Here is a 13,273-nt window from a genome sequence, read left to right as displayed (position 1 = left end):
GAGGTCACTGGACGATTCAGCTTCATCAACTCATACCTAGTAAAAACTGGTGAAAATTCCTCCCAAGACAAAGGCGTAAGTTCCCAAAACAAGAGTGCCAGTGTAAATGCAATGCCTCAAGATAAACACCACATTGTGTCTGAATAAGAGGGCGGAGGCTAAACGTACTCAAAAAGAATTAAGGTTTCTCAAAAAGATCAGGAAAGATTAAAAGAAACTATTTGAAAGTTTCAACTCTTTTCAACCGACCTTGGCTCACTTGGGTCTCCTCTTAGAATGGGTCACCAAACATCTTATCACCACTATCGCTCTCGAGGATCATCCTCCGGTTCTACCACCCCAACCTCCTCATATAGATCTTCCTTATCATTCAACTTCATCCTTTTCTGACAATTAATCTCTATCCAAATAGCTCTGAGTGCTATGACACTTTTTTATGGTTGACAAATCTGGGGGAGAAAGATTATAAGCAAAAATTGTCAACTTTTTGTAGTCTAAGAGGATGCCTTTTTGAAATTTTTACATTTCAATCGTCTTTATTAATTATATTTTTCTTCTTCTTTTGAACCATTTTGTAGTCATTGCCTTCTTGAACAATTAATGAATTTATATTTTGGTTCAAAATACTTATCTCAAATATTTATGGATATGTTGAGCCGGAGCAAAATTTAAAATTATGCATATGTTGAGGGGGAGCATAATCAAATCATTACTTATGCATTTTATTTCATTAGGATAATAATCTAAAAAAATTTCTAAAAAAGGGAGATTGTTGAGACAAAATCTCTCTCAAATATTTTACTGATAACAAAATTATTTCAAAGATTATAATTATACATGTTATCTAATTTGTGCTTTTTAGTGTATCAAATTTAGAAAACAGGTTCCTCATCTTCTTGATTAGAAGAAAAGTCTTTTACAAATGTTTGTTATGTCTTCTACGTGAGAGGATAAACTAGTAGAGGATGAAAGTATAACCTCTCTGAAAAAGGATAAAACAATACTGAAGAAATGATGTCAAAAGACAAACAATGTTGAATAAGAGGATGAATATATGATCTATATGTCAGAGGATAAACAAAACAGAAGAAAAGATGAACTTCTGTCTTGCATTCATCCTCATACATGGGAAAATGAGTAAAAGTACCAAAGTACAAAAGGTATTGTCCTTGACCAAAAAAGCAAGACCCTATAATTGTTTGAAAAGGAAAAAGTCAAAAGCATAAGTCACATCATAATCCATGGAAAATCAATCCTCATAACCGAGGACGGACTAAAAACTTATCCTCCTATCTTTTGTCTTACAAGGGCATATGGATGACATTTTTGAAATTCAAAATAAAGACTTTGGACAATTAACCAAGACTCCAACGGATACTTTGTACTTCTCTTTGTAACTGAAGCATCATCACCTCTATAAATTGAGATGAACTCGTTCTCATCAAACACAACTCATACAAATGAGAAATATTAAAAGATGTGAAGAGCACACTCATCCCCTCATAATACTTTCTACTATTCTCAACTATATCTTAGAAGTTTTCCTCTTAGAAATTTTATTAGAGTGAAAGAATCATACACTTATCAATACTCTCAAAATCTGTATATCCTCAAGTTATTACAAACTTGGTGATAAGTGTAAATCAAGAAGAAAATATTGTAAGCCTATTGAGGCTAAGAAAATACTGTGAAAAAGAGCTTCGATAGAGGACAAGCCATTTTTAGTCATAGTGAAAACTCACAAGTTAGTAAGGACTGGACATAACCCATTTTGGGTGAACTAGTATAAATTTGGGTGTGTCATTTCTATACTCTCTACTTATTATTTTATCTAACTCATATTTCAGCTTCAAACGTTTATCCTCTAAAAACCATATTTTATCCTCTCCTAGAGGATACAATTTTAAAATGATAATAAATCTCTAGAATACTACAATATCTCTATTTAACATCCATTCTAGTGATATTTTAGCTACTCCATATATATGTTAAGTATTAGACCCTCTTCCTATGTGGAGAAAGACCCAAATATTGTAGGTCATATGTCTCACTTATTTAAGTGGAGAGGGGTCTCATTAGGGTTGCAAGAGAGAAACTATTTTGAAAGATAGACAATCACCGAAAGACAAAATAGAAGAGTAATTCCTATTCCCGATTTTGTCAAATTAGTCTCATAAAAATATGGATTGTGCATTCCTTAACCGTTGGATCGGGCTGCTTTTTAGATAGTAGATTCGCAATATTCAGGTCCTCATTTTCAACGGTCGGATTAGTAAAACGAAGTCTCGAGAAGGAGTGATAGTGCTCACACAACAATATATTTTTTTTGGTGTTTTCCTTCTTTCTTTTAATCTATAAGTTTTAGTGCTTTATATTTTGGCTTATTGTAGGCATAATATGTGTATCATTTTGAGACTAAGTTATCTATATGAATATTATATCTGATGTGTATTACTTGTTATTGTGCTTTTGTGTTTATTCCCATCAATATAGTCAATGCTGATATAAAGAAATATGATATCAAGTAATACTTGGTGGATATAAAATCCCCCGACTTGCAAGAATCTGTGAAGAGCAACAATAAATATATGACAAAAAATTGATTAAATAAAAAAGCATAATAAATAATGACACTTTAACGTGGAAAACTCCTCGATATAAGAGTAAAAACCATGAGTCGTCTATACCAAAAAAAAATAGTTCCACTATAATCAAATAAGGGTACAAGAGAGTCTCAAAATGATGCACAAATTGTTTGTGACTACAATCAGCCAAGATAACAAAACACTAAAACTTACAAATGAAAAACACTCCAAAAACCTGTTGTTGTGCGAGCACTATTTCCCCCCTCTCCAAACATCGGTTCTCTGATCCGGATGTTGAAAACAACGACATGTATGTTGCAAACTAGCTGTCCAAAAATCAGTTCAATCGAACGGTTAACAAATGCGCAATTGATGTTTTTCTAAGACTAATTTAACAAAATCAGAAATAGGGTTTACTCTTCTCTTTTCTCTTTTGGTGGTTGTCTTTTCTTCAAAATAGTCCATGTCTTGACTTCTCTCCACTTGAATAAGTAAGACACATGGACTACAATATTTGGACTTTTCTCTACATAGGAAGGGAGTCTAATATCCAACAAATGTGAATCTCATTGGCTATAGAAGGTCTACAATCTAGGGAGAATTGAAAAACATATGAAGTAATATGTGAACCCTAAGGAGACTATGACTTCTTCATAACACAAAGTACATACACCCCCACACTCATTTTCACCAAAAAGTTGGCGTCGATAAACATGTTAGTCGCATATTCCTCAAGGGGAAAGTGGCGAAAGGATATGTCTTATAATGTGAGACCCTCATATACTATGGAATGGTAGACCTTGTATCTCACCAATCCACCTTATATATATATATATATATATATATATTAAATGAGAGAAGTTTTACAATGAAAGAGTAAAAGTGTTAAATTTTGACCATACAACCATATATGGATGGTCATGATTAAGAGTTATTTAAGTGACATGTGATTACTTAAAAATGTCACATGACTTTTTTTTTAATCTTGATCATCCATGTATAGTTGTATAGTCAAGATTTAATTCTCTCACCCTGTCATTATAACACTCAAAATATGTAAGTGATGATTCTCGTGGAAGTCAAAATATGTGTACTCAACATCGACCTCCTATCAGTTGGCCACGTCGTACATAGTCTCCAGGTCATTCCATAGTGACCTCCCTCTTAGTAGGATCATAAGTGGAAGAAAATGTGTCGCATCATCTTCAACAAGATCTATCAATCATCGTGTATACAAGAACAATGAAAAGATAAAGGGAGCAAGACACATGTACAATCATAAAATGGGAATGGTTCGTACATGTAAGAAATAACTATGTCACACAAACATATTAAAAAGCACCCATTCTCAAATGATATTTCTTAGGTCATTCCTATCTATTCAATGAAGATGAAATATATGTTGACTTGTGGCCACATCCTAATGCCACAAATTTTCCCAATTGATTATGCAAGTTGTTCCACTACTCTTTGAGTCAATATGTTATAAGTCAATCACCTCTAATAAAATAAGGCTATAGAACTTCCTAACTTTTAAGTTTGTTTCTATAGGGCACAAAACCTATCAAACCTATGCCCATAGGGGCAAGTAGGGGATCGGCCTCGTGTGTCCCATACCACATGACCACACACCACATGACACTGGTCATTCATAATACATAAATATATGACTCTTAATTATCAATTGAAACCATGTAATCTCGGGTTCACGTGAATCTACCCAATTAATCATCACCTCAAATGAAATCTCTTGTATCCTTTTCAAATCCTTGAAATCAATTTCTCACACCCTAACTATCTAAATCAGTCATCAATTAAAGCAAGAATAATTATCTCTACTTTCATAAAATTAAACGTATATCACATATTCAAATAGCACATATAAAACCTAATAACAAACCGATATCATAAACAAAGCAAATATACGGTCCTCTTCCAAATCATTCAAATGAATTAATCATATTGATAACCGTCATAATGATAACATAGTCTCATTAGTGTCACTCCAAAAGACTTATAAATTATAGCTCTCTTAGCTTTTTATTTCTAATAAAACTTGGGCTCTACTCCATATAAATCCTAATATATACAAACAAAATATATATTGCAGAATAAAACCCTTAAATCATGGTCCTTGAACCATCGCTGAACAGTAAGAAGAAACTTAAGCACTTTTCAATTTATGGAATATGCACAAGAGAAGAAAAAGTGATACAGTGGCATGCTGCAACAATTATTTTTTTAATAATAACTTTCAAACAACTCACATTAAAAATCTACAACAATATATTGAGCTAAAATTTATGTCCAATAGAAACTTAAACATTTATACATATTTTTTCTACTTACTTTTTCTTAATATACGTAATAAAAAAAAATTATGCACAGCATATATTCCTATTAATAATTATGGTTCCTTGGACGGTCTCGTGTCACAATTGTAAATTCTGCAAAGAAACAAATATTTCAATCAGATAAACACTTTTTGAATAACAAAAACAAATCATAATTTAAAAAATAAAAAAAAAATATCGCAATTTAGACTGCATCGATCACAATTTTTTACAATATAAAGATTTTCAGCAATATTTTTGAGAAAGTGGTAGAATTGAAGGGTATAATTTGTTTTTTTTTAAAGGGTTTATAAGACTTACGAGAATTAGATGGCTTAGGCTTAGTGTTAGCTTGATCAGTCCTTGAAAATAAACGCTTTGCCATGTTGCCAAAACTGAATGAAAGAAAAAAATCAAAACATGAAACCATTTTGTAAGATACCTTAATTTGCTTTTCTTCACTCTCGGGTATTTTGGAAGATGATTGTTCTGTTATAAATAGATTAAGTATTTATAAAGTTTATAATTCTCACATTTTCATGCAGTCAAATGTCTCTAAACTTAGGTCCTTGTTTATATCCACGTCAAATTTCGGTTTCCTACATCAATTTGTCTTTTTTATAATAACATTACACAATCCATGCTACTTGCATTTGGGACTTCGTCTTTTATCTTTATATAATAATAAAAAAAGTTTGGTAAATTACCCAATTATCTTTTTTTCTTGGCATAGAAAGCCTTTTTATTTATTTTACTTTGTTAATTTTACTTTTATTAATACTTTTATTAATAAGAAGTCTGTTTTCGATGACATTGACTTTTTCCATATTTCTGCATAAGATAATATGGGATATTTGTCTCCATTTTCAATGGAAGAAATTGAAAATGAATGGAGTTGTGATGGTAATAGAAGTATCAAACCTAACAACTTTAATTTCAAATTTTTCGAAGTTATTGAAGGATATTATAATATGACATAGTCATAGTCATGCCTTCTTAAGACCATCATAGCTTCTTCATAGCCTTGATACCAAAACATGACCATATATCCTAGGACGTTAAATGATTATAGGCACATATATCCGATTAAGAGTCTATGGTAGAATTGAAGATTTTTGCTAAAAGTGAGTTCGGAAGAGATAATTTTTTGTAGAGAATGTAATTTTTTAAGGAAATCCAATTTCTTCAATGCAAATTATTCTTTTATATAATTAATTTAGAGAATTTTCATAATGAAGAGATTTATAAGATATTTTGTCAAAACTAAATTTAACGAATTATATATATATATATATAAAATAATCTTAATTATTTTTTGTGACTTTTCCATTTACCACCTTCTACTTAGAACTAGAAAACTTTAAAAAAAATTATAGAAAAGTGTTACAAAAGTTTAATAAAAAATATTATGAAATTAGTAAAATTAAAAATTTAATTAAAATTATTTATAATAAGAACAAAAAAAAAGTTAAATTTTTTTCTTATAATAAAGAACCGAAAGAATATGTTATTTTGTCTTTAACTAACCCTTAAAACATTTGGTGTGGGTTGTTGTGGTTATTACAATAATAAGGTTATTCAATAGTTTGGTGGTGGATTTTAATTTTGATCTACATTACCAATTTATACATTTTTAGAATATCTATACATACAAAAAAACTAATAAATTTTGTTAGTTTTCATAAAAATATCTATAATATTATTAACTATTTATCATATCATTTCAGATTTTCCTCCTCCCTATAATAAATAGTTAAAATTAATTTTGACAAATAAATAATTAATAATACATTAAATTTTAAAAATAATAAATAAGAAAATAAAAATTTCCAATTAAAACAACACTTAAAAACAAAGTAAGGGAGTACTTTATTAAGAAAACTGTCGTGGGGATTTATAAGTAAGGTGGAAGACAAAAATAATATTTTTCTTACCACAAATACAATATTTACTCTCTCTTACCGGTTAATTGTCCAATGAAATGTCTCCAGCCTACATATAGTGCATTTATAACTAATAGATATTTGAATAAGTTAGACCGACGGATAGAAACTTACGGTCTACCTTATTTCAAGGCCAGCTTTTTTTTATCAGGTCAACACTTTTAAAAAAGTCTATTTAGTTAAAAAGGTCAGACTACAGACCACATAATAAATCTTTTAGGTCTATTAGGCCGACCTATTTAAATAAATATAAATAATATTTTTGTACTACTGTAATTATTATATTAAATTTTGATCTTTTTATTATATATTCGACTTTTAGTAATTTACGTATATTAACCTCATTTAGTTTTTGACATATTTAAAAGTATTATTATAAAATATAATTGAAGTATAATGCATATAAAGTCATATTCTTTAAAATGTGATGTTAAATATCAAAATAAAACTTAATTTTATTGACATATTAACTCGTTAATTTATTTAAAGACATGTTTGAATACTTATTCAAAAATGTTAAAATGAAATAAACATTTAAGTAGGCTAACAGGTCATATCAAACTTCTATCAAGGTCAGAATCACGTCTAAAAAGTAAGCCTATCACATGCCACATACCATACTTAGACCTTGAATTTTTTGACAAGTCTAGTAAAGTCTAACTCGACCCAACTTATTTCCACTCCTAATAACGATTACTCAATATATTCTTATAAAAAAAAATGCTTAAAAAATATTAATTTTTGCTTCAAGAATATTATTTGATGACATATTTACTATCAATTTAAAATATTCCATTGTTCATAGAAATTATTATTGAACAAAAATCATGTTTTAGATTCAAACTTGGAATCGTAGTTATATGTAAATTTATTTACCATTTCATCTACAAATATAAAAAAAAAAAAAATTGATTTTTTAGTTGTAATTTAATCATTTGAGAGAATTAATATTTTATTAATGAAATTATTTATATATAGATTTGTTTTGACATATCTATATATGTTTAATTATTATTGGATTATTAAAATGGATACCCTTTTAAAATATTATGTTATTTATTTAAAAATAATAATATGGGTGATGCATCGTTAATATTCTACAAGTGTTTCATTCAAATTTAAAATAAAATAAAAATCGTTCTATGAATCAATGATAAATATTTATGTCGTATGTTTTATATTTATTAGTGATAAATACGTGTCTCATGTTTTTGTATGTGTTAATTGAAAATATGTCTGATTTTTTTTTTAATATTTGTCTAGCTTTTTTTTAATATTTATTACTGTTAAATATTTGTCTTGTATTTTATTTATGTATCAATACAACATATTTATTATGTGATTTTTTATATATGACTCTCAAATATTTGTCCCGTGTTTTAATATTTATAAATGACAGATTTGTGCTTTTTTTTTAATATTTATTAATAATAAATATTTGTTCATTTTTTTTATGTATTATTGTCAAAAAAATTGTCCCATATTTTTTTTATATTTTTCATAGACAAATATTTGTCTTGTGTTTTTTATGAATCAGTTATAAATATTTATCAAGTGTGTTTTTAATATTAATCAATAATAAATATTTGATTCATATATTGTTTTTTCTATTTTTTCTGGCGAACTTAGTTGGGATGTCATTCCTATGTGATGTTTTTGCACTCTAATTTTTATTAAAAATATTAAAAATAATAGTTTTAATTTTTTTAATATATATTTTTTTTATTAATATTTTCATTTTTTATATTAATAGTTGAAAGATCAGAGAGAATGTATAGTTAAAAAAAATCCGAAGAGGGCATTTCTTGTAGTTTTTATTTTTTTTTTATTTTTAGTTTTCGTCTCTTATTTCTTATTTCTCCTAGATATTAATGTTATCAATTCTCTTTTTTTTATTTAGTTATTTCTTTACTTCTCTTGTTAAATTTACTTGTTTATGCAACACAAAAATTAATTATAATAAATTTAAATTTTTTATAGTTGTTTCTGTTATTGATTTTTATGGTAATTATTTTTTTTATAAGATAGTTTTTTTTTTATTAAAGTAGTTATATTTTTGTCAAAAAATGTAATTATATTTTATTTATGGAATTATTTATTAAAATAATTTGTTTACCCACAAAAAATTACCTAAAAATAATTTATATTTTTTATTATTCTTTATTTATTTATGTTGATAGTAGACTAGGTGTGTCTCCCGGGATGAATAATATCATATATTACTCCCATGTGAACGCAAGAATTGTATAATTATTACTTCCCTGAAAGGACCCGATTATAACAATGTGAAAACAGAATGAGTCAATAACATTTTGACCACACTATTATATTTCAAGATTGTTGAAACTATGAAAACCATAATATTGTAAATTTGTAATTGGCACTTGTTGTTTTTGAGTTTTGGAAAATTGTTTAAAAAATCACATGTTTATGTCACCGAAGATATTATTGAATTGAATCGCGGACTTGATCGCTCTCTTTAAAACGTTTCGTAGCACTGCTCAAATTATGCAAGACAGACTATCAAACACGAAGTCCCCAAGATAAAACAGTCCAAATTTACTGTATTATAGTTCTATTGCACTGTAGAAAACCGTTCTAAAATTACACCCTCAATATGGCGGTTAAAGTCATTCTCAATATGACGATGAAAGTCGCTCGCAATATGGTACTATGATCACTCATAAATCAAACAAACTATGACATAAAAAACCGCTCATAGTGGTATTATGACCACACAAAAATCGACGAAACTACGACATAAAAACCGCTCTAAAAGGATAGTGGTATTAGGACTACTAAAAAATCGACGAAACTACAGCATAACAACCGCTCTAGAAACCGATAGGACTACAGTACAAAACCACTCCAAAAATCGAAGAGACTATGACATAACAACCGCTCTAAAATACGAAGAGATTACGACATAACAACCGCTCTAAAAATGAAGGGACTACGGCATAACAATCGCTCTAAAAACGAAGTGACTACGGCAAAACAACCCCTCTAAAAAACAAAGGGACAACATTACAAAACTGCTCATAAATATCGAAGAGACAGAAAGAAAGGAGAGAAGTGACTCAGAAATCGGTCGAGCAAAATAGAAAAGAGAGAAAAGAGAAAGTTGGGAAATGCATCCAACTTTGGTGTACTTTTCACAATAGCTTGAAACTCATTATATAGTGATGGAAGCAAGCCCACATATGTTTTTTATCCAATGTGGAATTTTAGTATTTTATAGAGTTGAAAACTACTCAAAATATGAGTTTTCCAATGTGGAAATTCTATAATTTTTAAATTCACTCTATGTTCCAACAATCACCCACTTGATTTAAAAAAGTGTTTCTGAAATAGCGTTACAAGCTTCTATAAGATCGTGCATAAACAAATGTGTCTCTTGACTTGAACCTTCGCATAGTAAGTAAGATTTAGATTCAACAAAGGTGGCTCGTAGTCTTGAACTCTATCTCTGACATCAAACCAACACACAACCTTTTTCATATGGTGTATTCTCAAAATCTCGTGCATTAACAGCCCTGCACGTCTATCCCAGAATAGTGAACACTCTATGAATTTTACCTCAAAACTCCATAGGAAGCGGCCCCACTTCCACATTCACATAGGTTACTCTATCAAGAGTACTCATGTAGCTAGGTACTCCACTCCACATAGAGTATAGATCTCATTAAGAGTTTATATTACTTCATCCTATCATTTCTTCAAGAAGCGTGCTTCTTTGATTTATAATAGCATGTTCATCTCATATCACTTCACGACTTGTTATTATCCATTGAACCTAATTCTTAGGATCTCCAATCTTTTAGGTCGAGTTACCATCATGAATGACTCAATAGGCATTAATCTTATCCTTTTGGATGTATTTATGATTTTCTCTCTAGTTAACCCTTTCGTCAAAGGATCTGCTAAATTCTCATCAGTGCAATAATGAACCACTATAAAAATTCCTTTAGAAAGTAACTCTCTAACAATGATGTGTTTACGACGAATTTGTCGACTCTTATCGTTGTAATAACGATTCTCAATCTTAGGAATAGTTGTGGTACTAATGTAGTGGATCGACATATCATTCATAGGTTTTTCCCATAAAGGGATCTCAAATAGAAAGCATCTCAACTAGCTCGCTTCTTCACTAGTAAAATATAATGCTATCATTTTAGACTCCATAGTGGATTGAGCCAATATCGTTTGTTCTTCTATTTCCAAGATACAACACCACTAGTTATACTAAAATATAGCCACTGGTTGCTTTGGAGACATCTGATAAAATATTCCAATCAGCAACACTATATCTTTCAAGGACGGCAGAAAATCTTTGATAATGTAATTCAAGACTCATGGTCTTATTTAGGTATCTCATGACTTTTTCGATAGTGTTCCAATGCTCCATACTAGGTCTACTAGTAAACCTGTACAACAGTCTCACGACGTAGGCAATGTTGAGTCTAGTACAATCAGTTGCATATCTGAGGCTGTCAATAATGCTCGCATATTCAGTTTTTCTAACATCTTCACTAGTATTCTTGAAAAGTTTCACACTTAGATCATATAGTGTGCAAGCAGGTATAAAGTCAAAGTATTTATATTTCTTTAGGATTGTGTCAACATAGTGAGGCTGATCCAAAGAAATTTCATTTTTTGACCTAGTAATCTTGATTTCAAATATTACATTCGCTTCTCCAAGGTCTTTCATATCAAAGTTGTTACATAACAATGATTTCACAATACTTACAGCATGAATGTTTGAATCTACTATGAGTAAGTTGTCTACATAGAGACATATGATAGTGCAAATGCCATTTTCAGATTTGTAGTAAATACATCGATTTGTATCAAACTTTTCATGTTATTTCTTAGAAACTTGTTTAAGACCATACATTGATTTATCTAACTTACAAGCCTTATCTTCTTGTCCTTGAATTACAAAATCTTCAGGTTGTTCTATATTGATTTCTTTTTCCAGGTTGCCATTTAAAAAAGTTGTTTTAACATCCATTTGGTGTATCACCAGGTTATGAATAGCAGCAAGTAATATGAGTATCCTAATGGATGTTATTCTAGTGGCTGGTGAAAAGTGTCGAATAAATCTATATTTTCTCTTTGTCTAAAACCTTTGGCTACAAGGCAAGCCTTGTATTTATCAATAGTTCCATCAGGTTTTAGTTTTTTCTTCAAGATTCATTTACAACCTATTGGTTTGCAACCAGGATGCAAGTCTACTGAATTTCTGGTCATATTCGACTCTAGATAATCCATTTCATCGTTTATTGCTTTTTGCAATAAATCTGCATCCAAATATGACAAAGCTTCTAAAAGATTTGCAGGATCCTCTTCTAGAGTATATGCTACATATTCGGGTCCATAATTTTTAGCAACTCTAACTCTCTTACTTCTTTGAGTTTCTGTTTTGCCTTGTTTGCTACTTCTAGTTACAAGAACATGACTTGTTTCACTGCCCCGACTATTTCTCCATTTGAAAGGGAATCATAGAAGTCAAAATCGTTTGACTCTCTGATCACTTTTGCATTTAGGTCATAAAACATACACGCTTTGTTCTTTACTGCATACCTAATGAATACACATTCATAGGCTCTACTGTCGAGTTTAATTTGCTTGGGATCCGAAATTCTAACATAAGCCAGACAACCCCAAGTTTGAAAATAAGACAAGTTCAGTTGTCTTTTCTTCACTATCTCATAAGAAGATGTTTTATTTTTAGATTTAGGAACTCAATTCAAAACATAGCAATAAGCAATATATTTTCCGCACACCAATGAGATGCAACACTAGAGTTAAGCATACTAGCAACAACTAGTTCAATAAGAGTTATATTCTTCTTTTTTTTCAACTTTACCATTCACTTCAAGCAATTATGGTGTAGTTGTTCTATGTATAATTCTAGGCAATTTATAAAGCTTATTAAACAAACTAGAATCATACTTGGAACCTCTTAATCTTTCGACTAAATTGATTTTCAATTTCAGTTACAAAGATTCCTGACATGTCAAACGTTTCACTTTTATTTTTCATTTCTTGCTAACGTCTCATCAAGTTCGCATATGTTATAGTTGTGACTTGTGATGGTAATAGAAGTATCAAACCTAACAACTTTAATTTCAAATTTTTCGAAGTTATTGGAGGATATTATAATATGACATAGTAGGAATGCTTCAGGAATTTCATAGTCATGCCTTCTTACCTAATACCATCATAGCTTCATCGTAGCCTTGATACCAAAAAATGACCTTCCTTGGACGTTAAATGATTATAGGCATATATCTCTGATTGAGTCTATGGTAGGATTGTATGTGTTTGTTAAAAGTGTGTTTCAATCAAATAATTTTTGTAGAGAATGTAATTTTTAAAGGAAACTCAATATTTTCAATGCAAATAT

At 29.7% G+C, this 13,273-nt stretch overlaps 1 long non-coding RNA gene across 1 annotated transcript; it reads right to left on the bottom strand.

The window, feature by feature from the left end:
• Positions 1-4,738: 4,738 nt before the first annotated feature.
• Positions 4,739-5,487, bottom strand: LOC113787043 (uncharacterized). The gene is made up of 2 exons (XR_003473238.2): positions 5,240-5,487; positions 4,739-5,032 (listed from the first exon to the last, which is right to left on the bottom strand). It is a non-coding gene; the product is annotated as an uncharacterized lncRNA (long non-coding RNA).
• Between the last annotated feature and the right edge of the window lie 7,786 nt (positions 5,488-13,273).

Source organism: Cicer arietinum, chromosome 6 (assembly GCF_000331145.2).
Source record: "Cicer arietinum cultivar CDC Frontier isolate Library 1 chromosome 6, Cicar.CDCFrontier_v2.0, whole genome shotgun sequence".
Classification (NCBI taxonomy): Eukaryota; Viridiplantae; Streptophyta; class Magnoliopsida; order Fabales; family Fabaceae; genus Cicer; species Cicer arietinum.
This window is presented reverse-complemented; position numbering and strand designations above follow the sequence as displayed.